Below are 25,856 nucleotides of genomic sequence, written 5' to 3'. Positions count from 1 at the left end.
TCCTCCATAGGAGGAGGCAGTAGACACCTGCCGAAACGATAATTACTCCCAGTGAGGTCTAAAGCACTGTTCAGGGGGTGCTGTGAACTTATCATTAAACCCAGCTGTGACCTCACTGAACGTTTCCCTTTGTGTCTCACAACACAAGGGGGTAGTCACAGCCTGCCCTCTAAAGACAACTCTCTTCCTCCACACAAAACTACAAGCACCTAATAACACACACACCCTTCACTCAAAAAATTTTAAAATCATGGCGACTCCTACACCAGCCTCGGAGTCCCCATCTGGGGAGGGGACCATAAATGTCCCCAGGTCGGACTGCCTTTCCGTCGACGACCCTAAGTGTCTTGACACCCCCCTCAACTTTTTCTTCATTAACTTCTGTAACATTCGCGGTCTAAGATCTAATTTTCAATCTGTAGAACACCACCTCTCCTCTTCTAAACCTCATCTTCTTTTCCTCACTGAAACTCAGGTGTCTGAGGCAACTGACAGTAGCCCCTTTTCTGTTCCCTCCTACTTTCTCTATCCTCATTTTCGATCCAAAGCTGGATGCTGCGTTTATGTGCGCAATGACTTAACCTGCTTTCGTGCCCACGCTCTTGAATCTTCCGAGTTTTCCACCATCTGGCTACGACTACAGAGTCATTCTCATACTAAATTTATCTGTGCTGTATACCTCTCTCCTAACTCCTCTGACTATAAGAAATTCTTTGACTACTTAACTTCCAAAGTGGAGCACATTCTGACCCTCTTCCCTTTTGCAGAGATCTCCATTCTTGGAGACTTCAATGTTCACCACCAGCTTTGGCTTTCCTCTCCCTTCACTGACCATCCTGGTGAACTAGCCTACAACTTTGCTATCCTCCATGACCTAGAGCAATTGGTGCAACACCCTACTCGTATTCCTGACCGTCTTGGAGATACGCCCAACATTCTTGACCTTTTCCTGACCTCTAATCCTTCTGCTTATGCTGTCACCCTTTCTTCTCCGTTGGGCTCCTCCGATCACAATCTCATATCTTTATCTTGTCCTATCACTCCAATCCCTCCTCAGGATCCCCCTAAGCGAAGGTGCCTCTGGCGTTTTGCCTCTGCTAGTTGGGGGGACCTGAGGCGGTATTTTTCTGATTTTCCTTGGAATGACTACTGCTTCCGTGTCAGAGACCCGTCTTTGTGTGCTGAGCGCATAACAGAGGTGATAGTGTCTGGCATGGAGGCGTACATTCCTCACTCTTTTTCTCGTCCTAAACCTTCTAAACCTTGGTTTAACACAGCTTGTTCTCGTGCTATACATGATAGAGAGGTGGCCCACAAAAGGTACTTAAGCCTTCCTTCACCAGAATCTCATGCACTTTATATTTCTGCCCGGAACCATGCCAAGTCTGTTCTCCAACTAGCCAAAAACTCCTTCATTAACAGAAAATGTCAAAACCTTTCAAGATCTAACTCCCCTCGTGATTTCTGGCATCTAGCCAAAAATATCTCCAATAACTTTGCTTCTTCTTCTTTCCCTCCTCTACTTCAACCAGATGGCACCACTGCTATCACATCTATTTCTAAAGCTGAACTCTTTGCTCAAACCTTTGCTAAAAACTCTACCTTGGACGATTCTGGGCTTGTTCCTCCCTCTCCTCCACCCTCTGACTACTTCATGCCTCGTATTAAAATTCTTCGTAATGATGTTTTCCATGCCCTCGCTGGCCTAAACCCTCAGAAGGCTTATGGACCTGATGGGGTCCCTCCTATTGTTCTCCGAAACTGTGCCTCCGTGCTTGCACCTTGCCTAGTCAAACTCTTTCAGCTCTGTCTGTCAACATCTACCTTTCCTTCTTGCTGGAAGTTTGCCTACATTCAACCTGTTCCTAAAAAGGGTGACCACTCTAATCCCTCAAACTACCGTCCTATTGCTTTAATTTCCTGCTTATCTAAAGTTTTTGAATCTATCCTCAACAGGAAGATTCTTAAACATCTATCACTTCACAACCTTCTATCTGATCGCCAGTATGGGTTCCGTCAAGGCCGCTCTACTGGTGATCTTCTGGCTTTCCTTACTGAGTCATGGTCATCCTCTTTTAGAGACTTTGGTGAAACTTTTGCTGTTGCCTTGGACATATCAAAAGCCTTTGATAGAGTCTGGCACAAAGCTTTGATTTCCAAACTACCCTCCTACGGTTTCTATCCTTCTCTCTGTAACTTCATCTCAAGTTTCCTTTCTGACCGTTCTATTGCTGCTGTGGTAGACGGTCACTGTTCTTCTCCTAAATCTATTAACAGTGGTGTTCCTCAGGGTTCTGTCCTGTCACCCACTCTCTTCTTATTATTCATTAATGATCTTCTAAACCAAACTTCTTGTCCTATCCACTCCTATGCTGATGATACCACCCTGCACTTTTCCACGTCTTTTCATAGACGTCCAACCCTTCAGGAGGTAAACATATCACGCAGGGAAGCCACAGAACGCCTGACTTCTGATCTTTCTAAAATTTCTGATTGGGGCAGAGCAAACTTGGTATTGTTCAATGCCTCAAAAACTCAATTCCTCCATCTATCAACTCGACACAATCTTCCAGACAACTATCCCCTCTTCTTCAATGACACTCAACTATCCCCCTCTTCTACACTGAACATCCTTGGTCTGTCCTTTACTTATAATCTGAACTGGAAACTTCACATCTCATCTCTAGCTAAAACAGCTTCTATGAAGTTAGGTGTTCTGAGACGTCTCCGCCAGTTTTTCTCACCCCCCCAGCTGCTAACTCTGTACAAGGGCCTTATCCGTCCATGTATGGAGTATGCTTCACATGTCTGGGGAGGTTCCACTCATACTGCTGTTCTAGACAGGGTGGAATCAAAAGCTTTTCGTCTCATCAACTCCTCTCCTCTAACTGACTGTCTTCAGCCTCTCTCTCACCGCCGCAATGTTGCATCTCTAGCTGTCTTCTACCGCTATTTTCATGCTAACTGCTCTTCTGATCTTGCTAACTGCATGCCTCCCCTCCTTCCGCGGCCTCGCTGCACAAGACTTTCATCTTTCTCTCACTCCTATTCTGTCCACCTCTCTAATGCAAGAGTTAACCAGTATTCTCAATCATTCATCCCTTTCTCTGGTAAACTCTGGAATTCCTTGCCTGCTTCTGTATTTCCACCTTCCTATGACTTGAATTCCTTCAAGAGGGAGGTTTCAAGACACTTATCCACCAATTTTTGACCACTGCTTTGACCCTTTTAGGGACTGGCATTTCAGTGGGCATTTTTTTTTATTAGATTTTTGTTGCCCTTGGCCAGTATCCTTCCTACAAAAAAAAAAAAAAAAAAAAAAAAAAACCTTGGTTTAACACAGCTTGTTCTTGTGCTATACATGATAGAGAGGTGGCTCACAAAAGGTACTTGAGCCTTCCATCACCAGAATCTCATGCACTTTATATTTCTGCCCTGAACCATACCAACTCTGTTCTTCAAAAATCAAAATCTTTAAAGATCTAACTCCCTTCATGACTTCTTGCATCTAGCCAAAAAACTTCTCTAATAACTTTGCTTCTTCATCTTTCCCTCCTTCATTTCAACCTGATGGCATCACTGCCATCTCATCTATTTCTAAAGCTGACCATTTGCTCAAATCTTTGCTAAAAACTCTACCTTGGATGATTCAGGCCTTGTTCCTCCCTCTCTTCAACCTTCTGATTACTTCATGCTACTTATTAAAATCCTTCGCAGTGATATTTTCCATGCCCTCACTGGCCTAAACCCTCGGTAGGCTTATGGACCTGATGGGGTCTTTACTTTTGTTCTTCAAAACTGTACCTCCATGTTTGCACCTTGCCTAGTCAAAGTCTTTCAGCTCTGTCTGTCAACATCTACCTTTTCTTCTTGCTGGAAGTTTACCTACATTCAGCCTGTTCCCTAAAAAGAGTGACCATTCTAATCCTGCAAACTACCATTCTATTGCTTTAATTTCCTGCCTATCTAAAGTTTTTTAATCTATCCTCAACAGGAAGATTCTTAAACGTCTATCACTTCACAACCTTCTATCTGATCACCAGTATGGGTTCCATCAAGGCTGCTCTGCTGGTGATCTTCTCCCTTTCCTTACTGAATCTTGGTCATACTCTTTAAAGAATTTTGGTGAAACTTTTGCTGTTGCCTTAGACATATCAAAAGCTTTTGATCAAGTCTGGCACAAAGCTTTGATTTCCAAACTACCTTCCTACAGCTTCTATCCTCTGTAACTTCATCCCAAGTTTCTTTTCTGACTGTTCTATTGCTCCTTTGGTAGAGGGTCACTGTTGTTCTAAATCTATTAACAGAGGTGTTCCTCAGGGTTCTGTCCTGTCACCCACTCTTTTCCTATTATCCATCAATGATCTAAATCAAACTTCTTGTCCTCTCCACTCCTAAGCTGATGATACCACCCTGCACTTTTGGACATCTTTTCATAGACATCCAACCCTTCAGGAAGTAAACACTTCACACTGGGAAGCTAGAGACTATCTGACTTCTGATTTTTCAAAAATTTTTCTGATTGGGGCAGAGCAAACTTGGTATTGTTCAATGCCTCAAAAACTTAATTCCTCCAACTGTCAACTCAACACAGCCTTCCAGACAACTATCTCCTCTTCTTCAGTGACACTCAACTGTCCCCCCCTTCTACACTGAACATCCTCGGTCTGTCCTTTACTTATAATCTAAACTGGAAACTTCACATCTCATCTCTAGCTAGGACAGCTTCTATGAATCTAGCCATTCTGAGACATCTCTGCCAGTTTTTCTCACCCCCCAGCTGCTAACTCTGTACTGGGCCTTTATCCGTCAATGTATGTAGTATGCTTCACATTACTGGGGGGGGGGGGGGGGTTCCACTCATACCACTATTTTAGACAGGGTGGAATCAAAAGTTTTTTGTGTTATCAATTTTTCTCTTACTGACTGTCTTCAGCCTCTTTTTCATCACCACAATGTTGCATCTCTTGCTATCTTTTACTGCTGTTTTCATGCTAACTGCTCTTCTAATCTTGCGAACTGCATGCCTCCCTTCCTCTTGCCCCTCCTCCTGCAACCTTGCAGCACAAGACTTTCTTCTTTCTTTCATCCCTATTCTGTCCATCTCTCTAATGCAAGAGTTAACCAGTATTCTCAATCATTCATTCGCTTTTCTGGTAAACTCTAGAACTTCCTGCTTGCTTCTGTATTTCCTCCTTTCTGTGACTTCAACTCTTACAAGCAGGAGGTTTTAAGACACCTATCCTTCAAATTTCAATGATTCTCTTGACATCTCTTTCAGGACTGACCCCTCAGTGGGATCTTTTTTCCTCTTGTTTCCCTTGGCCAGTGAGCCTTAAAAAAAAAAAAGTCATGTGTACAGTCCTTGCCTTACACCTCTTCTTGTATTCTATTCTAGGAGTTATGAAGCAGTCCTAGCAAGTCTTAGTTATGAAATATGTCATAGCTAGGACAGAATGGAGCATTCTTGTCTTAAATCCACATGGGATGGTAAGACTTTTTTTTTTTTTTTTTTTTTTTTTTATGTAGGAAGGATACTGGCCAAGGGCAACAAAAATCTAATAAAAAAAATGCCCACTGAAATGCCAGTCCCTAAAAGGGTCAAAGCAGTGGTCAAAAATTGGTGGATAAGTGTCTTGAAACCTCCCTCTTGAAGGAATTCAAGTCATAGGAAGGTGGAAATACAGAAGCAGGCAAGGAGTTCCAGAGTTTACCAGAGAAAGGGATGAATGATTGAGAATACTGGTTAACTCTTGCGTTAGAGAGGTGGACAGAATAGGAGTGAGAGAAAGAAGAAAGTCTTGTGCAGCGAGGCCGCGGAAGGAGGGGAGGCATGCAGTTAGCAAGATCAGAAGAGCAGTTAGCATGAAAATAGCGGTAGAAGACAGCAAGAGATGCAACATTGCGGCGGTGAGAGAGAGGCTGAAGACAGTCAGTTAGAGGAGAGGAGTTGATGAGACGAAAAGCTTTTGATTCCACCCTGTCTAGAACAGCAGTATGAGTGGAACCCCCCCAGACATGTGAAGCATACTCCATACATGGACGGATAAGGCCCTTGTACAGAGTTAGCAGCTGGGGGGGTGAGAAAAACTGGCGGAGACGTCTCAGAACACCTAACTTCATAGAAGCCGTTTTAGCTAGAGATGAGATGTGAAGTTTCCAGTTCAGATTATAAGTAAAGGACAGACCGAGGATGTTCAGTGTAGAAGAGGGGGACAGTTGAGTGTCATTGAAGAAGAGGGGATAGTTGTCTGGAAGATTGTGTCGAGTTGATAGATGGAGGAATTGAGTTTTTGAGGCATTGAACAATACCAAGTTTGCTCTGCCCCAATCAGAAATTTTAGAAAGATCAGAAGTCAGGCGTTCTGTGGCTTCCCTGCGTGATATGTTTACCTCCTGAAGGGTTGGACGTCTATGAAAAGACGTGGAAAAGTGCAGGGTGGTATCATCAGCATAGGAGTGGATAGGACAAGAAGTTTGGTTTAGAAGATCATTAATGAATAATAAGAAGAGAGTGGGTGACAGGACAGAACCCTGAGGAACACCACAGTTAATAGATTTAGGAGAAGAACAGTGACCATCTACCACAGCAGCAATAGAACGGTCAGAAAGGAAACTTGAGATGAAGTTACAGAGAGAAGGATAGAAACCGTAGGAGGGTAGTTTGGAAATCAAAGCTTTGTGCCAGACTCTATCAAAGGCTTTTGATATGTCCAAGGCAACAGCAAAAGTTTCACCAAAGTCTCTAAAAGAGGATGACCAAGACTCAGTAAGGAAAGCCAGAAGATCACCAGTAGAGCGTCCTTGACGGAACCCATACTGGCGATCAGATAGAAGGTTGTGAAGTGATAGATGTTTAAGAATCTTCCTGTTGAGGATAGATTCAAAAACTTTAGATAAGCAGGAAATTAAAGCAATAGGACGGTAGTTTGAGGGATTAGAGCGGTCACCCTTTTTAGGAACAGGTTGAATGTAGGCAAACTTCCAGCAAGAAGGAAAGGTAGATGTTGACAGACAGAGCTGAAAGAGTTTGACTAGGCAAGGTGCAAGCACGGAGGCACAGTTTCGGAGAACAATAGGAGGGACCCCATCAGGTCCATAAGCCTTCTGAGGGTTTAGGCCAGCGAGGGCATGGAAAACATCATTACGAAGAATTTTAATACGAGGCATGAAGTAGTCAGAGGGTGGAGGAGAGGGAGGAACAAGCCCAGAATCGTCCAAGGTAGAGTTTTTAGCAAAGGTTTGAGCAAAGAGTTCAGCTTTAGAAATAGATGTGATAGCAGTGGTGCCATCTGGTTGAAGTAGAGGAGGGAAAGAAGAAGAAGCAAAGTTATTGGAGATATTTTTGGCTAGATGCCAGAAATCACGAGGGGAGTTAGATCTTGAAAGGTTTTGACATTTTCTGTTAATGAAGGAGTTTTTGGCTAGTTGGAGAACAGACTTGGCATGGTTCCGGGCAGAAATATAAAGTGCATGAGATTCTGGTGATGGAAGGCTTAAGTACCTTTTGTGGGCCACCTCTCTATCATGTATAGCACGAGAACAAGCTGTGTTAAACCAAGGTTTAGAAGGTTTAGGACGAGAAAAAGAGTGAGGAATGTACGCCTCCATGCCAGACACTATCACCTCTGTTATGCGCTCAGCACACAAAGACGGGTCTCTGACACGGAAGCAGTAGTCATTCCAAGGAAAATCAGCAAAATACCGCCTCAGGTCCCCCCAACTAGCAGAGGCAAAACGCCAGAGGCACCTTCGCTTAGGGGGATCCTGAGGAGGGATTGGAGTGATAGGACAAGATAAAGATATGAGATTGTGATCGGAGGAGCCCAACGGAGAAGAAAGGGTGACAGCATAAGCAGAAGGATTAGAGGTCAGGAAAGGGTCAAGAATGTTGGGCGTATCTCCAAGACGGTCAGGAATACGAGTAGGGTGTTGCACCAATTGCTCTAGGTCATGGAGGATAGCAAAGTTGTAGGCTAGTTCACCAGGATGGTCAGTGAAGGGAGAGGAAAGCCAAAGCTGGTGGTGAACATTGAAGTCTCCAAGAATGGAGATCTCTGCAAAAGGGAAGAGGGTCAGAATGTGCTCCACTTTGGAAGTTAAGTAGTCAAAGAATTTCTTATAGTCAGAGGAGTTAGGAGAGAGGTATACAGCACAGATAAATTTAGTATGAGAATGACTCTGTAGTCGAAGCCAGATGGTGGAAAACTCGGAAGATTCAAGAGCGTGGGCACGAGAGCAGGTTAAGTCATTGCGCACATAAACGCAGCATCCAGCTTTGGATCGAAAATGAGGATAGAGAAAGTAGGAGGGAACAGAAAAGGGGCTACTGTCAGTTGCCTCAGACACCTGAGTTTCAGTGAGGAAAAGAAGATGAGGTTTAGAAGAGGAGAGGTGGTGTTCTACAGATTGAAAATTAGATCTTAGACCGCGAATGTTGCAGAAGTTAATGAAGAAAAAGTTGAGGGGGGTGTCAAGACACTTACGGTCGTCGACGGAAAGGCAGTCTGACCTGGGGACATTTATGGTCCCCTCCCCAGATGGGGACTCCGAGGCTGGTGTAGGAGTCGCCATGATTTTAAAATTTTTTGAGTGAAGGGTGTGTGTGTTATTAGGTGCTTGTAGTTTTGTGTGGAGGAAGAGAGTTGTCTTTAGAGGGCAGGCTGTGACTATCCCCTTGTGTTGTGAGACACAAAGGGAAACGTTCAGTGAGGTCACAGCTGGGTTTAATGATAAGTTCACAGCACCCCCTGAACAGTGCTTTAGACCTCACTGGGAGTAATTATCGTTTCGGCAGGTGTCTACTGCCTCCTCCTGAGTCCACCCTGTCTTAGCAGCTTATGACAGATGCTCCTGCTACCAAGATGGCCACCCACAACCACCCCAGCTTAGGAATTATTTACCCAGATAGGATATATTGTATGAATTTATGACACAGAACTCATCAAAAGATACCGTGTAGATCATGCAGGTATTCTCTCTGTCACCGATCTAGTAAGAGAAGCCTTATAGAGTGACACAGAAAGGAGCAACCCACTTACCTCTGAAATGAAGGTGACCATAACACTTAGATATCTTTCTGCTAGGAAGATACAGGTGTGCAGCAGTGATGGCCTTGGAGATTGTTGAGAGAGCCAGCCTTGCCACCAAACCACTTGAAAACTGTGTTTACATTGAGGCACTGCTACGGGATCATGTTTGCCACATTTCACACGTCTCAAAGACTGAATTACATTGAGGCACTCCTACGGGATCATGTTTGCCACATTTCACACGTTTCAAAGACTGAATTACATTGAGGCACTCCTACGGGATCATGTTTGCCACATTTCACACGTTTCAAAGACTGAATTACATTGAGGCACTCCTACGGGATCATGTTTACCACATTTCACACGTCTCAAAGACTGAATTACTATTTTACCCACTTTTCAGTGTCTCTTCCTCCAATACAGAAAAACACAGGAAATATTTATAGAAGCTGTTAATTAGCAGTACTAAATGGCAGGTTTTGCTTCATCTTTTAGTATTTGAAATGAAGTAGCACTACACATAGCAGACGGTGATGATTGACAGTGTGTCAAGTTACATGTCTTGCTATCCTGCTGTGTCCTTTTTCCTCATTTGCTCCTTGGACCTTTCCACTATACCCAAGGTGGTGTCAAGATACACTTTTGGAATCAGTATTTTAAATACCTGAGAGATGTATTCCTCAAAAAATAAGCCAAAGTAGCCTTCTGCTGCAGTTTTGCTGGGCAGCTGAAGTAACAGCATACAAATGAGGGTTAAACAAATTGTCCACTAATAATGTACTGCACAAATAAGGCATTTAATTATCATATTAATCAACTGTAATACAGACCATTGAAAAGTATGGCTCATATGCTAAATGTACATACAATGTTCATAGGTATGTACAGGAGAACAAAACTGAATACATGTTAACATGAATGAGTGGCAACAGTTATTCACCAATGGGTGATGTCATCTGTAAGATGCATGAGTTCAGAAACTAATGCCCACTGCTAAAACTTCACATAATGCACCCACAGCACCAATGAATCCAGAGGCCCCAGCAACACCAGCAGATGAGGGCTGGATGACTGTAACACCACTGCTGGTGGGTGGATGGCTATGGTCCTCACAGAGGGCCAGACTCTCCTGGAAAGAGGGAAAAAAAGAAATACAGGGAGGGCTTTTTTTTTTTTTATGTAGGAGGGACACCACGGAAAAAAAATAATGATAAAAAAAAAAAAAAAAAAAACTGAGATGCCAAAAAAACAAAAACAAACAAACTGAGATGCCAATCCCTGAACAAGGTCCGAAGTAGTAGTAAAAAAATTGAAGCACAAGCATGTTAAAACCTCCCTCTTGAAGGAATTCAAGTCACAGGAAGGTGGAAATACAGAAGCAGGCAGGGAGTTCCAGATTTTACCAAAGAAAGTGATGAATGATTGAGAATACTGGTTAACTCCTGCATTAGAGAGATGGACAGAATAGGAGAGAGAGAAAGAAGAAAGTTTTGTGCAGTGAGGCCGTGGGAGGAGGGGAAGGCATGCAGTTGGCAAGATCAGAAAAGCAGTTAGCATGAAAACAGTGGTAGAAGACAGCTAGAGATGTAACACTGTGGCAATGAGAAAAGAGGCTGAAGACAGTCAGTTAGAGGAGAGGAGTTGATGAGATGAAAAGCTTTTGATTCCACCCTGTCTAGAAGAGCAGTATGAGTGGAACCACCATAGTCATGTGAAGCATACTCCATACATGGATGGATAAGGCCCCAGTACAGAGTTAGCAGCTGGAAGGGTGAGAAAACTAGTGATGTCTCAGAACACCCAACTTCATAGCTGTTTTAGCTAGAGATGAGATGTGAAGTTTTCAGTTTAGATTGTAACTAAAAGACAGGATGTTCAGTGTAGAAGAGAGGGACAGTTGAGTGTCACTGAAGAAGAGGGGATAGTTGTCTGGAAGGTTGTTTTAAATTGATAGATGGAGGAATTAAGTTTTTGAGGTACTGAACAATACCAAGTTTGTTCTGCCCCAATCAGAAATTTTGGAGATATTAGAAGTCAGGCGCTCTGTGGCTTCCCTGTGTGAACTGAAAGGTTGGATGTCTAGAGACATGGAAAAGTGCAGGGTGGTATCATCAGCTTAGGAGTGGATAGGACAAGAAGTTTGATTTAGAAGATTATAGATGAATAATAGGAAGAGAGTGGGTGACAGGACAGAACCATGAGGAACACCATTACTAATAGATTTAGAAGAACAGTGACCGTCTACCACAGCAGCAATAGAATGGTCAGAAAGGAAACTTGAGATGAAGTTACAGAGAGAAGAATAGAAGCCATAGGAGGGTAGTTTGGAAATCAAAGCTTTGTGCCAGACTCTATCAAAAGCTTTCGATATGTCCAAGGCAACAACAAAAGTTTCACCAAAATCTCTAAAAGAGATGACCAAGACTCAGTAAGGAAAGCCAAAGTATCACCAGTATAGCAGCCTTGACAGAACCCATACTGGTGATCAGATAGAAGGTTGTGAAGTGATAAATGTTTAAGAATCTTCCTGTTGAGGATAGATTCAAAAACTTTAGATAGGCAGGAAATTAAAGCAATAGGATGGTAGTTTGAGGGATTAGAATGGTCACCCTTTTTAGGAGCTTTTTAGGAATGTAGGCAAACTTCCAACAAGAAGGAAGGTAGATGTTGACAGAGTTGAAAGAGTTTGACTAAACAAGAGCAAGCACAGAGGTGCAGTTTCAGAGAACAATAGGAGGGACTCGTATAAGGTCCATAAGCCTTCTGAGGGTTATGCCAGTGAAGGCATGAAGTAGTCAGAGGGTGGAAGAGAGGAAGGAACAAGGCCTACAGTAGTGCTTTTAACAAAGGTGAAGAGTTCAGCTTTAGAGATGGATGTGATAGTAGTGCCATCTGGCTGAAATAAAGGAGGTAAAAAAGAAGAAAAGTTATTGGAGATATCTTTGACTAGATGTGAGAAGTCACGAGGGGAGTTAGATCTTGAAAGACTGACACTTTCTATGAATGAAGAAGTTTTTGGCTAGTCAGAGAATACACTTGGCATGGTTTTTAGCAGAAATATAAAGCACACAAAATTTTGGTGATGGAAGGCTCGAGTAATTTTTGTGGGCCACCTCTCTATCATGTATTGCACAAGAACAAGCTGTGTTAAACCAAGGTTTGGAAGGTTTAGGTCAAGAAAAACAGTGAGGAACGTACGCCTCCATACCAGACACTATCACCTCTGTCATGCAATCAACACACAGACACAGGTCTCTGACAAGGAAGCAGTGGTCATTCCAAGGAAAATCAACAAAATACCTCCTTAGGTCCCCCCAACTAGCCGAGACAAAATGCCAGAGGCACCTACACTTATGGGTATCCTGAGGAGAGACTGGAGCAATAGAACAAGACACAGATATGAGATTGTGATTGGAGGACTCCAACGGAGAAGAGAGGGTGACAGCATAAACAGAAGGATTAGAGGTTAGGAAAAGGTCAAGAATGTTAGGCATATCTCCAAGATGGTAAGGAACACAAGTAGGGTGTTGTACCAATTGCTCTAGGTTGTGGAGGATAGCAAAGTTGAAGGCTAGTTCACCAGGATGGTCAGTGAAGGGAGAGGAAAGTCAAAGCTGGTGGTGAACATTGAAGTCTCCAAGAATGGAGATCTCTGCAAAAGGGAAGAGAGACAGAATGTGCTCCACTTTGGAAGCTAAGTAGTCAAAAAATTTCTTATAGTCAGAGGAATTAGGTGAGAGGTATACAGTACAGATAAATTTAGAGAGTGACTCTGTAGCCAGATGGTGGAAAACTCAGAAGATTCAAGAGCATGGGCATGAGAGCAGGATAAGTCGTTGCGCACATAGACACAACATTCAGCTTTGGACTGAATATGGAGACAGAAAGTAGGAGGGAACAGAAATTGGGTTACTGTCAGTTACCTCAGTGAGGAAAAGATGATGAGGTTTAGTAGAGGAGAGGTGGTATTCTACTGATTGAAAATTAGATCTAGGACCACAAATGTTACAGAAGTTAATGAAGAAAAAAAAAATAAATAAAAATAATATTATATATATATATATATATATATATATATATATATATATATATATATATATATATATATATATATATATATATATATATATAATCATATAAGGAGTCAATTTCTTCATGTTTATGTCTGTTACATATCTAAACTCAGGAATCTGAGTGGTTGTTCTGTTGCCCTGCTGGCCCCATGAAAGCTGATGCTTTACCATATTTGGTTGTTGTGATATTTACACTACTGTACTTTAAGTTAAAAATGGTAATAATTTCCAAAATGTAATTTTTTTTTTTTTTTTGTTCTTTACTTACATAATGTGTCTCCCTCCCTGTCAGGGACTGGCAGTTCTGCAAATGCTGTTAGTGACAGCATCCGTAGGACAACAGTGTAGGTGGTGTCCTCTGGAGGTCCTTCACCTGCATGGAGCTAAGTCCACCTGTTGTAATACTTGAATGCGTAAGTGCTCATCTTGAAGATTTTAATCACTGCAGTGGTCACCATCTCAGACCTGACTGCCACAGGTACTTACTGTACACACTGCTATCTATAATCCAGTGCTTAGCAGGTTCTTGGTTATGGTTATCAACTATCTGGATAAATTTTACACAGCACCAACCTTAAATTACAACATGTACACAATAGCAAACTTTGGAGTTGTTTTAAGCATTGCTACCATCAGTCCAACCTAGCTAACCAACCTAACAACCTATCCTAACCTAACTCTTCCTCAACAATGTAGAACATATATTTAACCTCAACAGTATAGAACATGTTTAAAATAATTTTTTTTTCTAGAAGTTTGGGTCCCAAAGGGTGAGCAGAAAGAAACAATTTTTATCTCCCATTATGCAACAAAGTCATTTAGGGAATTTGGTCATATTACTTAAAGCAGTGTCCAAAACACTAGTTAACTAAATTCCATATGCAGTTTACAGTTTGGTCAAGATAAAATAATAAGCAAATATGCTGCTAGTGGGCAAATTTTTACTCTCACCAGTTTTCTAATGTGGATGAAACTATTTATTTCTCGTATTTTTTTGCCTGTTTTGAATCAATATGGTTCTTGTTTTTATGGAAATCATGAGCTATTACTTTTTACTCCCTGACCCACCATCCCCTCAGAAACTAATTATTTGCAGTAAACAAAAGCAGTTAATACAAAACAGACTGATATGTACAAGAAAAAGGTAGATTGGCCCTCACAAATAAGCAGCCACTCACTGTGGCCACCAGCCAGCTGTCACACACCACCACCTAATCCAACCAAGTTAACCAAACTAACCTATGTAATCTAACAGAACGAAATAACATAACCTAACCAAACAAACCTAAACTAACTTGCCTCCCAAAAATAGATGTTTAAAAATTGCCATCAGCATTATAAATAATTTGCAGTGGGTAAATATGGGTTTAAATTACTCAATGACAATCTCTATCTGATGAGAAAAGTAAGAAAAGCCATGTTGAGACTGGTGAAAGAGTGAAAGAATTCCCTACTGTGTGGCCTGGAACCATAAGCCATAACTTCACTCACTGGCAGGAGCACTCACACCTGTTTGGTTATATCACAGCAATTCCATCCCTATAGCTCTCTAGGCCCCTGATGTGTCAACCACACCATGCTAGGTTCGCAACTATGCTAACAAGAGTGTGATAGGCAAAGCTGATGAACTCACTAGTGCCTGTAGCATGATGATGTTCTGCAGCAGCCTTGCTCTTCACGTGGCTCCGTAGGTCCTTAAACTTCCTCAGAGCTACCCACTCGGCTGACTGCGTCCACACGTGCAGCCACCTCCTCCCAAGTCTTGTTCTTTTCTGTGGTGATTCTATTGTCCAGCCTTTCCAGAATCACTGCAGCCTGATTTTACGACACCTCCTCCACCAAGGCTAAGGTCTCGGTGTCAGTGAACCAAGGTCTTATTTTCTTAGGAGGTTTGCTGGCCATGACTGGAATACTATGATTGGTGGCTGTGGGCACATAACAGTTTGTAAACAATGTCTCATGGCATTCTTGGTGATAACACAAAGCCTTCCTGTGATTGGCTGCCTTGTGTGTTACGTTGAATCAGTGACATATCGCCTCCAGCAGCCAATGAGCACTCTTAGATGCATCCTGATGCTTCCTCCTCTGGGCAGCAATGACTGCTGCCACTGCTGCTGCTTGATCAAGGAGTGAGGATCCACACTTCCAGATTCTAACAATGCAACACCAGACATTCCTGTAAAGGATTGACATTGATGATTGACAAATTTAAAACCTTTTGAGGGAATGAAATGCAATAAAACTCAAGTGAAGACATGATCATCTTTATATTTGACCTTATAACTCTCCTTAACAAATGTTCCTTTGTCAAAACCTTAAATTACTGAGACATGTGATGGGAACATAGAAAAATGGGTATGTAAAATATTTAGGAAGTAAAACAAACTTCATATGAAAGAACAAGATCTTCCAAATGAATTTATCTAAGTATGTTATGTTAACTTATGAAGTAATAATAATAATAATAATAATAATAATAATAATAATAATAATAATAATAATAATAATAATAATAATAATAACTATTCTCATTAAAAAGTTATTGAAAACCCTAATACCTAAATCCCAATACGTAACATTATAGCACTTAAAGGATACATCAATACTTATACTACGATTGCAATGATGCTAATAACATACTGTACACCATGTTACAAGTGCAGATTACTCCTTAAGAAATTAGAAAAAACTATTGGGCTGGTTTGCACACTATTTACCTAAACATGTGTAGCACCATCCTCAAAAACAAAGATAATTTCTTCATCACACCTGAACTTGTACTTTGCATGAACAAAACATATTTGAATTGTGTTGATCTATTTATGTAATAATTTGCTATATACATATTATGTAACCTAACAATTTCCACATCCGTACATTCTAAAAGAACATGAAATTCTTCTCCTACTACCTCAGCATTACACTTGTTATATACCCTATCTTCTCTACTGATACCTTGATACCTACCAACATTTACAGGAAGTCCATTATTACAAGTTAAATTTAAATTTAGTCACTAATAATCTGTCACCCTTTGTTAACCTTTCTAAATATTGTTCTCTGCCAAAATCTGTCTTAAACACCCTATAATTACTTCTTAATGATTTTGTTTCAAAATTATGATGCCAAGTTACAAGCCACTGATCTTTCAATCTCTGTTCCACAGCTTTCTTCACCCATCTTGAATTAGGAACATCTTGCAACAACCACATACCAAACATTCCACAGTCATTACAAATATTCTTTATACAAGCTAACCATGGAGAAGTATAAAGCCCTAACCTATCCAGCTGCAATAGACATTGGTACATTACATAACACAATTTAGTATTTTTACCTGAAATTAGCCTAGACCAATAACCTATCATTTTTTTCTTTATATAAATATCAAGTGGAAATACACCCAGTTCACCATACACCATGTCATTACAAGTATTCTTATGAACACCCAAAACCTGTTTTAGAAATTTCATGTACATATACTCTAACTCCCTAGCAATATGGTAACCCCAAATTTCAGATGCATAAGTCAATATAGGTAACACCGTGGCGGTAAATAATTCGAGTTGTATATCCACTGGCAAGTCAAACTTCCTACACTTACTTGTTTATTAATGAGTACATTGCTCCTGTGGCTGTCTCTTTTAGCTCCAGCTCACCTTTGTGAAACCTCCAATTATAATTTAATAACACTCCAATATACTTATACTCTGTCACTACTTCATTGTTTTTACCACCAAATTCAAATTCATAGATAAATTTTCTCTTCCCTACTTTTGTTTTGTTACAATTTAGCTTCAATTTCCATTCATTACAATATAAATTCAGAGCAACCAGTGCCTGCTTCATTCCATCCTCACTGTCACACAAAATAACTGTATCATCTGCATACATAATAACAAATAGTTTAAGGTACATGTTTAAGAAATCATCACCAAAATTTACATAACTGCAATTATATTCAATTAATTTACTTTCAATATCATTCAAATAAAAAGCAAAAAGCACTGGTGATAAATTTTCCCCCTGTTTTAACCCCACATTGCAAACAAAGGTGTCTGAAAGCTCCTGGTTAAGCATGACACATGATCTGATATTATTATACATATTTTTTATTACATTTAGAATTTTCCCTTGCACCTTTTCCTTCACAAGCTTACACCATAAACCTTCACGCCATACCATATCAAGGGATTTCTTGTGATCAACAAATAAACAAAATAGCTTTCTCTTCTTCCAGTTAAATAATCAATTACACATTTCAACAAAAATATATGATCCAGAGTGGAATATCCATGTCTAAAGCCCGCTCGTGTTTCATTAATGATAGATAAGGTGTTTGAATAATCATAAGTCTTTCATTAAGTATGGAGGTGAAGAGCTTCCCCATGCAGCTAAGTAAGGTGATGCCCCTGTAATTACTAACGTCCTGGATGTCTCCCTTTTTATAGAGTGGCACTATTGTACTCTGTTTACAACAGGAAGTGTACTTTGTATCCTACATTTAATTCTTGCATGTAGTCCACAGTGTACATCAGTGTGTGTGTATTAACCTAGCTGTATTGTACAGGGCACGAGCCAAAGCCCATTTTGTCCTGTCTCCATAACCATATTTATCTGGTTTGTCTTTAAACACTGTTAACCACAACTACTTTTTCCTTCAAATCATTCCAGATTTCAATAGTTCTATATGGGAAGCTGTATTTCTTGACATTGCTTGAACATACACTCCTTTATTTTCTTCCCATGCCTCCTTGTCTGTCTCTCTCCCTGCTCCATCTGTGGTACCAAGTCATTTCTGTCTGTTCTTTCTGTATTGTTTACTATTACTAATTTGTACATTGTTATCAGGTCTCCTCTTTCTCTTCTCCCTTGTAGTGTTGGTAATCCCATCTCTTCAAGTCTTTCTTCATAATTTAAGTCTTTTAATTCTGGTACCATCTTTGTCGCTATCCTCTGTATTCTTTCCAGTCTCCGTATGTCTTTTTTTCTACGTGGAGCTCAAACTACTGCTGCATGTTCAATTTAGGATGTATCATGCTTATTATAACTTGCTTCATAATTTCTTTATCTAAATAGTTAAACACCACCCTAATGTCTATCAACAAGCTGTATATAGAGCTAAATATTCTGATTATGTGCCTTTCAGGTGATAGTGTGTCCTGAATCATTACTCAAAAATCTTTTTCCTCATTACTTTTTGTTATTATTTCTCCTCCCATTTTGTAATTCCATGGTCTCTTTTTACTTTTTCTATTTCCATCATGTGGCATTTTCTGGCATTAGATTCTAGTTTCCATCTTTGGCTCCATGCTTGCCAATATCCATCTTGCCAATATCCTTTTGTAATTCCTTGCTGTCAGTTTCATTCTTTATTTTCATTATTTTTGCATCATCAGCAAAAAGATTTATATAACTATATAGATGCCCTGTCATATCATCTACATATATCTGAAACATAATAGGGCCAACAAAGACCCTTGTGGTACCCCACTTGTCACTTTCTGCTAACTTGAATTAGCATCTCTAATTACTGTTCTCACTTCCCTCCCTTGTAAATAATCCTCCATCCATCTCAATGTTGCTCCCTTTAGTCCTTCTCCATTCTCTAGCTTCCACATAAGACTCTTAAGGGGAACTTTATCAGATGCTTTTTAGAGATCCTGGTGTACCGGATCAACCCATCTCTCACTTCCCTCCCTTGTAAATAGTCCTCCATCCATTTCAATGTTGCTCCCTTTAGCCCTCCTCCATTCTCTGGCTTCCACATACGACTTTTGTGGGGAGCTTTATCGGATGCTTTTTTGAGATTCAGGTATACCACATCAACCCATCCGTCCCTCTCTTGCACTCCATCTTTTACTCTCATGTAGAAGCTCACTAGATTTGTGATACTGGATCTTCCTTTCCTGAATCCAAATTGCTTTTCTGTAATAATCTTTTCATCTTCTCAATACTGCACCAATCTGTTTTTAATTACTATTTCACAAAGCTTGGTTACAATACTTGTTAGTGACACTGATCCATAATTTAATGTTTCCATTTTATTTCTCCCTTTGTGTATTGGCACTACATTAGCTCTTTTCCATTGCCTTGGTTCCTGAGGCATTACTAGTGTTGTGATTAACAAGTAGTTTATCCACATGAAGATTTGTATGTTGAGGTATAAGAACTGAACATGGAGATGAGTACAGCAAATGTTGGAGTTGCAAGGGATGTGCGTTCTGGAAGGTTCCTTGCAACTCGTTTTGCTCAAAACTCATCATAATTTTTTGGCAACATTAAAAAAATTGCATATTCCACAATGTAACGCCACACCAGATCTTGTCGTACTGCTGGCGGAGGTAGAAGGGAGTGGGCCCATATTCTTCACTGAGATATGCAATGTGTCACAGTTAAGACAGATGTGTATCACAACTTTGAACACTTTTCATAATACATTTATCAGAAGTCTGTCATAAGTGTCTTGCCAGATGTAGCGCTTACTTATTTTAAAATACTACATGACAAAATATAAGGTGTTATTTGCAACATTTTATACCGTATTTGATGGCTCATAAGACGCACCTTTTCTCCCCCCCCTAAAAAAAAAGTGTCATGAAATGAGCCTGCGTCCTATGAGGCCAAGGTTCAGCATTGAGGCAGTGGTTGGTGGTAAGACTATGGCAACAGAGGCTCTGAAATCAAACCCCAGAAATCTTCGCACATGTAAACAAAGTGATGATTTATACTACACCACAAAACAAGTCTTTCTTTCAAGGTAACAATATATATTAGGTCATACTTACCGGTAATTCACACAGAATGACGCCAGTCAGGAAGGATTTGCCCAGGTGACCATGCACACGCATTGCATGTACCAAAACAAACACGTGGTCGGTTACGCGCCTAACCCGGTGACACGGGCAAGCTTCACTGCGTTCTTAATACTGTGATGCCGTTACTCCTTGAGGTAAGACGCACTTTCATACAGTTAAAATTACACCTATCTTTTGACATTCTTATGAACAAACTTTATTAACCCCGTAGTCTCTCACAGTCGCTGCCGACGCCATATGCCAGGTACATGTTTACACCTCACAAGAGGATTATTAAGTAGGCTACTAGCAAATATTAAAGTTTTTAGATGCAAAATATTGGGATCTAATAATGATCTAAATGCATGTGAGAGTCTTCAAATGTCAGGTGAAATACTGCACTTCATATTCAGAGCTTAAGTCCGCTCATTTATTTATTTATTTTTATTTATTTATTTATTAATATTTATTTATTTATTTATTTACTTTTTTTTTATTTCAATGTCTGTCAAAACTGGGTGCGTCTTATGAGCCCATGCGTCTTATGAGCCATCAAATACGATGTTTTACAAATAATTCCTGTGCTTATGTGTGTTTGGAGAAAAGGTACAGTGGATAAAACAGTGATTCATTCATTGAAATGTTATGTTAAGTGCAATCCCATTAAAGCGCCTCATTGTAAACAATCATCTGAGTTGTTTTACAATGGTGAGAAATAAAATGCAATGAAAACCTGCAAAATAGGATTTTTTTTCTTTCCCAGAATGTAAGACTATACTAATTAGTAATACTATCCCCCCCATATCTCATTAGCACTGAGGCACAGCAGGTGCACAACACAATGAAGTGCATCAGAAAAATATCTCAAAGTTTATATTGAATAATGAAAAATAAGAGAAAAAAAATCACTGAATCTTTTACAAAACTGACAAGACTACTCTTCCTACATGACCTGTGGTGAAGGCTGGAACTTTGCACTCCCTCAGCCCTCTCTCTCCACACCCTGATGCTCCTGCTCCCACAAGCTTTACTGGACGCATACACGGTCCCTGTTTTCTTTTTTAACAGTGTAAGGAGCATTTGTATGTACTCAAAAGTTGTTTTGATGATGATGTTCTGCATCACTTGAAACACTCAGAACATCTATTTTTGGATAGATTATTCCTTCCTCGGGGACGATGTTGTTGTGTTCTGGCCACCTTGGCTGCCATAAAACAACTAATTTGGTCCATAGTGCCAATCTTAAACTTACGGTTGGCAAAGAGAACAACACTGAGCACAATTTCATTCTGCAAGTAAGCTGCTTGTATCTCTGAATGCTTGTAACTCAGACACCCACTGTATACTATACATAACACGTATGTATTTGTTTTTACTACTTGTGATGCCAATGGTAGGAATGCGTGACCCATACGCAACTCAAAGAAATAATGCGTGAAAGTCAGGAAGGTAAGAATTTATGACTCAGCGTGAGACTCCAGGATGACAAAAGTCAGATACAGTGACTCTCCTCTCATGGAGGTACTGCAGGTTGTCTCTGGCTTGCCTCACACCCCCACTTCACTCAGCACCTCATCCACCTCCCACCCTCACAACCTTGCCTCTCTGTGTCTTCCGTCTGCCAGCCTGCCTTCTCTTCTCCAGTATTTGTTTTCAGTATAGCATTACAGCTCTCTTTCAGTTTCATCTAGTGTCATCCTGATCATATTTATGCTTTCTTCCCTAACACTGCTCAGCTCTTTCATTCTTTTTATCACACACCTCCCACTCTGGATGCACATCACTCAAGCATGCTACCTGGGCTCTCTCTCTCTCTCTCTCTCTCTCTCTCTCTCTCTCTCTCTCTCTCTCTCTCTCTCTCTCTCTCTCAGACAATAGGATTCAGTAAGTCTGTAGCAATACCTGTGATGTTTGCAACGGCACTTGTGACATAGTGAAATTTGTCTGCTGTCAAGATGTTCATGAAAGCAGAGACTAATGGGGACACCATTAAGGGAGTGAAGAGCTCCGCAGCAAGGTGTTGTCTGACACAACAAAGATGTGCATATTTATTAATGGCAAATCTCAACCCCCAGGAAGCAACTGTTGAAGATAAATTGATCCTTCTATGCACGATTAGTGAGAACAGAGCAAGGCCAGGCGATGTAGTGGGGAAGCACAGGCACAGCTGAACCCAACATCAGTCCGCCTGTGAATCTGTAACGATTATGATCGACGTGTGACAAGTGGAATCGCAGTGTGAAAAAAAAAAGAAAACATACCTTATTCATTCCAAAAAGTACTGTGGTACAAACATAAGGCTTCTAGATTCCTAATGGCTGCAAATGACTACAATTAAATCAAATTAAATCGGACTTGGAGATAATTGAAAAAAAAATTGAAAAAGAAATGCATTGAAACCTTCTGTTCCTCAAACCAAAGTGTATGAAATTCAGCAAAAAACTGATTCCCACACTAAAGCAGAAGGTACACTCCGTGCCCCAGTCTGCCCGCCAACCAAACTGATGGAAACTTGCAAGAGTCAACCCAAAACTGATGGAAACTTGCAAGAGTCAACCCAAAAAGAAGCTACTAATCTAATGCAGTGTGTTCCCTGAGGTCTTAAGGGGAGAAGACGCCTTAAAAAATTACGTTTTTCGACCCGGAGGTTAAAAATTGAGTTATTAACATCATAGTCACCCTTAACATGTCTGGCGTTTTCTGTGAAAACCAGAAGTTGATACCATTATTCCTTATATTTTAAAAAAATCACCTTTATTTACCATTATTAAAGGGCTTTAAATGTCCCGCGCGCCACGTGCTTGCCACGTGCTCGGTCACCTGGCTTACAAATTCGTAAATTTATTTATTTATTTTTTTTTAAATATATGTGGAGGTTCAGTTAGCAACACCACTGATGAGCCACGAGGGACTCAAAGGAAGGCTGGCAACTGCGGTCAGTCCTGCCAGAGGTCAGAATGTGTTTATGCTCTGCTATCCAAGGCTACTTAATTTTCATTTGTATTTGGAAGCATGCCTCGTTATAATAAAGCAAAGCGTGCACGGATAGATGCGCCAAACAAGATGACGGAAAAGAATAATAATCAAGAGGAGTTGCGTTGTGGCAACAGGTCGCCACCACACGCTGCCTTTGTTTCACCACCACCACCACCATAACATTCTCATCTATGGGCTAAATGCAGCAAAACTAAGTATGTTGGGACCAAAAGAGTCAAATCTGTTGCCGCTGTGACCGTATTACATCACAACTTCGGGTACTTGAATCCAAGTTTACTAACTCATAGTGGGTTGGTGCCTCACAGAACACTCGCTGGGTGAGGCATTCAAGAAAGCAGAACAACAACTCCTGTACAGAAGAGGACTGAAAAGAAGCCCCATTCAAGAGAAGGAAGTGAAGACTACCAGCCAGGCAGCTGCTAATGATCCTGGCGACAAAGAGGAGCGTGGCGCCCTCTGATAAACTCACCTGCCAGTGACTAATATCCTGTCATGCAGGAGGGGACCAGGTGCCAGTTAGCCCTCAATATGATCATAAACGATGGTTTCCTTTTGCTTATATAATTATTATCCTAATGCATGTAAAATTTTACCAGAAAAACCCAATATATGGAATTACACACACTTCTCAGAAGAAAACGGCTCGTATCTCAAAACTTAAGTTTTTCATACATGAAGTGTTTCTCCCTCGTTGACCTACAAGATAATGGAAATGTAAAGGTATTGCTGGAAAGAGGAAACAACGGGATATTTTTCCCCAAAGAGATTTTCAAAGAAGGCTCGTCATACTGTGCTATTTTTTTTTTGTCAAAAAAAAATGAAAAAGTTTGAAGAAAAAAATCTTAGTTTTTATTTCAGAACGAAATGTCTAATAAAAATCTATCTTTGGGGAAGTGAAGATACATGTATGTATATTGTCGACACTAAATTTTATAGGAATTGGTTGAAAAACAAGTGAGAAGAAATTTTATCGGTCACTTTTTTTTTTTTTTTTTTTTTGGTAAAAAAAAAAAAAAAAAAAACTACAAAAACTAATCGGCGAATTTCAGCGAAAATTGGGAATTTGCTTTTGTATTTACTAAGGTACACACACACACACACACACACACACACACACACACACACACACACACACACACACACACACACACACACACACACACACACACACACACACCAAAATCATGAAGATCAGACAAATATGAACGTCAGCTCTAAGAGTAAGAGGCGTCCACTCCCCTTAACTCGGCAGTCCGCTACACTCCCACATGCAAGGCTCACCCTCCCGTCCTGCAGAAACACCTAGCACTGGAAGCCATAGCGACTGTCTCCACTACCATCGATTCACTGCACCACATGTACAGTACACGGATGGGTCTGTGCAGGCAGACGGGATGGCAGGATGTGCAATCTTTTCTCCTGACACGGAACCACCAGAAGCGTGCTGGATTGGCCATCGGCTGCCGCCTCACTCCAGCTCCACATTGTGCAAGCTGCGCGATGTCTTGGATGCTGTGAGTCTCCTCTGTCAGAGAAGCCTCAGCGGTGTTGTCATGTGCGACTCACAGGCAGCTCTTTTTATGACTTAAGAACATAAGAACAAAAGAAATAAGGGAAGCTGCAAGAAGCCACCTGGCTTACACGTGGCAGTCCCAGTATGAAATATACCTACCTATTTCCACCTATAATCCCCATCCATCAACCCGTCTAATCTTCTCTTAAAGCTCCCTAATGTGTTACCACTAACAACATGATTACTGAGTCCGTTCCACTCATCTACCACTCTATTTGAGAACACCTACACTATATAGGCACACGACACTGCAACACCACTCACAGACAGCACAAATATCCAATACGTAGACGACATCACACATATCATCACATATGCAGGTAAATCATAAAACATCTTCGCAAACAGAATATAAAGAGAAATGAAAAAAAACATCAACAACCACGAAAACAAATGAAAAATCAAAACAAACACAAAAATTCACATTACTGCCTATAACAATGAAAAAGATGAGACCAGTCACCATAGACGGGAACAACATACCATACGCAAAAGACGCTGAAATATTGGGGCTTAAGCTGGGCACACACGGATACTCAAAACACATAAAGGACATCACTAAATGCACTAAACACTAACATCAGTAGTTGGGAAATTGCCATGGGGGTCGCTGGCTCGCTGTTTGTGTACCTCTGTGTCTTTTGATTGTTTATATATGTGTTTATTTATTCTCTCTTTTGTTTTGGGTTCGTTATGCTTGTATGTTTTTTTTTCTCGTTTTTGTTTTTGTTCAAGTTGTTAGGTTAGTTTTTTTTTTTTTTTTTCTAAGTGTTTGAATGTGTTTGTTTTAGAAAGTGTGGATGGTTGGTGTTTAGGTTCAGTTTAGAGGGACTGGGTGGCTGGTGTTTGAGTTTCATTTGGAAGGGTTGGATGGATGCTCCTCAGGGGTGTCTTTGTGGAGGCATTTACACTTAACAAGGATTGAGTGGTCAGCATGGAGTCATAGTTTTAAACTCCTGAATGGTCGATCCGTAAGTATATTCCTCGGAAATTTAAATGATTTATTTTTTAACACTTGCGGGCATATTCGGAATTGGGAAGTCTTTTTTTATTCCCCTTCTCTCCTTTCAAATCGTGTATCTCCATTTAGAACCCGAAGCAAATAAATTGATTAATCCAATTACTAGGTCACAGAGAGGTCATTAACCCCATCAGGTCACGTGGTCCTGATTACTCTTAAGGAGCAGCAGATGACCTCATTCTCTTAACATGCCGTCGTCAGTTTGTGCGTCGTCAGATGAAGGTCACCAGGTACTTGTTAGGTCACTTTCCTCCTCCCTCCCTGATGACAAGAGAATATTTTGTCTCCCTTGTCTCTCTTCTTTTTCCAGACTTAATCTCCCTTTCCTCTCACTCCTTTTCTTTCTCTCGATATGATTTCCCT

At 40.7% G+C, this 25,856-nt stretch overlaps 1 protein-coding gene across 3 annotated transcripts in view; it reads left to right on the top strand.

Moving 5' to 3' along the window:
• Nucleotides 1–14,614, top strand: part of LOC135110158 (uncharacterized) — a 38,927-nt gene extending 24,313 nt beyond the window's left edge. For all 3 annotated transcript variants that reach the window (XR_010273102.1, XM_064022132.1, XM_064022131.1), the window contains one exon: nucleotides 13,398–14,614. The gene's annotated coding sequence lies outside the window, so the exon portion shown is untranslated. The remainder of the gene's footprint in view (nucleotides 1–13,397) is intronic.
• Nucleotides 14,615–25,856: the final 11,242 nt, after the last annotated feature.

Source organism: Scylla paramamosain, chromosome 20, assembly GCF_035594125.1.
Source record: "Scylla paramamosain isolate STU-SP2022 chromosome 20, ASM3559412v1, whole genome shotgun sequence".
NCBI classification, from domain to species: Eukaryota; Metazoa; Arthropoda; class Malacostraca; order Decapoda; family Portunidae; genus Scylla; species Scylla paramamosain.
The sequence above is the reverse complement of the archived record's forward strand: the minus strand, read 5'-3'. Positions and strand labels throughout refer to the sequence as shown.